We start from the raw sequence: 2,383 nt of genomic DNA, 5'->3' as shown, positions 1-2,383 counted from the left end.
TAATGGAATAGGAAAGTTTGGTATCCAATCTCTTCTCCCTATTTTATCCCTATTTTTTTTATGTTTGTTAAACACTGAATTCAATATAACTGTTACTACGTCCTCCATTTTTATCAAACTAATTCACTTTCAACTCCACGACATATTTTAAAACTGATTTACTTCCAATCAAAAAAACTGCTACCACGTACTCAATTTAAAAACTGACCCACTTTCAATAAAAAACTGATCCACCTTCAGTCGTACTTAACCCCAAGAGAATTAAATTACTCTTTCACTTTCAATTTTGGTCTCGCAACTATTTTTCTTCTCTGCATCTTGCTATCACGAAATCAACAATCACGTCAACGTCGACCACTTGGACAGAATCTACTAGGCGAAGAGACAGAACATGACCGAAGAACAAAGACAGCAACACCTAACTAGGAGATGATTCGACAAGAAAACAAGTTGTCATATCAACTGATACAACTTTAATTCCAATTCCAACTCCAATGCCAAACACAATTCCACAAACACAGGAGTAACCTGATTGACTACAATTAGAACAGGTAAATAGAAATCTATAACAATATATAATGTCGATACGGAGTTATTTAAATAAAAGAACTTCCACCGTTACCAGCAACACATGTTCTTCTATCTCATTTTTATTCTGTACTTCACTGATAGTTGTAAGAACTGTAACCTCTTCTTCAATTCTTTATTCCAATAATTTATCCTTTTCATTAATTTTATCTGTTTTCAATTTTTCTTATTTCTCTTTCCAATTCTGAATGTGCTTCTCTGTATGTAACAATTATTTGGATAAGTTTTTGTGATTTTCTGAACTAGATAATGACTATACTAAATGTTGATTTTCGACGCCATATATGAAAGGAGGAAAAAAATAATTAGGGGTGATAAATAATTTTTTATCGATCTTATCGTTTTATTTTGGGTATATTCTTTATGTGGGTACTTTATACCAACAATTTGATCTCATTATTCAATTTTTAGTGCTTCTCCTCTCACCGTTAGGTGCACTTTTCTGTATTATTACTGTTGCCATTATTCTCCTTCTTTCAACATCGTGATTGTATCGCCTACATCTTTTCCTCGCTTCTATTAACTACAATTGCAAATTTTATACCGTTTTACTGCGGTTATTAATTTCACGCATAACTTTCAACTTCATTTTTCTTTCTCTTCAGTTTATTTACTGTTTTACTCGAATTTTTGTTCCATTGTTAACAACAAATAATCAACAATTTTCGAGTTTTGTTTCACAATCTTAATTCAAGGAGCAGAAACGACTCCTTTTGTGGGTGTCTCAAAGTCTCAATTGTAGTTTCGAAAGTAAAATTAAAGATAAAAAGGAAAACATACAAGGTGCCTGGAGGCAAAGTAAAATGCAGAAATTAAAACAAACAGGAAATTAAAAAGAAGATGAAAGAAGAAACATGAACATAAAAGAGAAAAAGACGTAAAAGTAAAGAAATTTTATTTTGAGTTTTGTTTCACAATCTTAATTCAAGGAGCAGAAACGACTCCTTTTGTGGGTGTCTCAAAGTCTCAATTGTAGTTTCGAAAGTAAAATTAAAGATAAAAAGGAAAACATACAAGGTGCCTGGAGGCAAAGTAAAATGCAGAAATTAAAACAAACAGGAAATTAAAAAGAAGATGAAAGAAGAAACATGAACATAAAAGAGAAAAAGACGTAAAAGTAAAGAAATTTTATTTATAAAAACTGAAAGAAAGCAAAGTACAAGTGTTTGAGTTCAGAGGAATTACTTAAGATTCCCAATTTTACTCTGTGATGCCAAGGGGCTGAGAGCGTTTTGGGTCTCTAAGTGTTTTCCAAGAAGAACTGAACTGATTACAACGTGTTCCTAAAGCTCCATTTATAGACTAGCCTAATCTCAATGGGGCAGTTACTCTTTGTACACCACTTGCAGGAAATTTGAATTTCTTGTAGCTGTTCCCGCACTTCTTGCTTGCTGTTAATTTTAAAATTTAAATAAATAACCAACTATCAAATGATCTAATTTAATTTAAAATAGATATAAATATTATATATAGGAATATTACCAAAGTGTTTGATCAGAGGAATTACTTAAGATTCCCAATTTTACTCTGTGATGCCAAGGGGCTGAGAGCGTTTTGGGTCTCTAAGTGTTTTCCAAGAAGAACTGAACTGATTACAACGTGTTCCTAAAGCTCCATTTATAGACTAGCCTAATCTCAATGGGGCAGTTACTCTTTGTACACCACTTGCAGGAAATTTGAATTTCTTGTAGCTGTTCCCGCACTTCTTGCTTGCTGTTAATTTTTTAATTTAAATAAATAACCAACTATCAAATGATCTAATTTAATTTAAAATAGATATAAATATTATATATAG

The sequence above is a fragment of the Arachis ipaensis genome, chromosome B09 (genome assembly GCF_000816755.2).
Source record: "Arachis ipaensis cultivar K30076 chromosome B09, Araip1.1, whole genome shotgun sequence".
Lineage (NCBI taxonomy): Eukaryota > Viridiplantae > Streptophyta > Magnoliopsida > Fabales > Fabaceae > Arachis > Arachis ipaensis.
Note: the sequence above shows the minus strand (reverse complement) of the source record.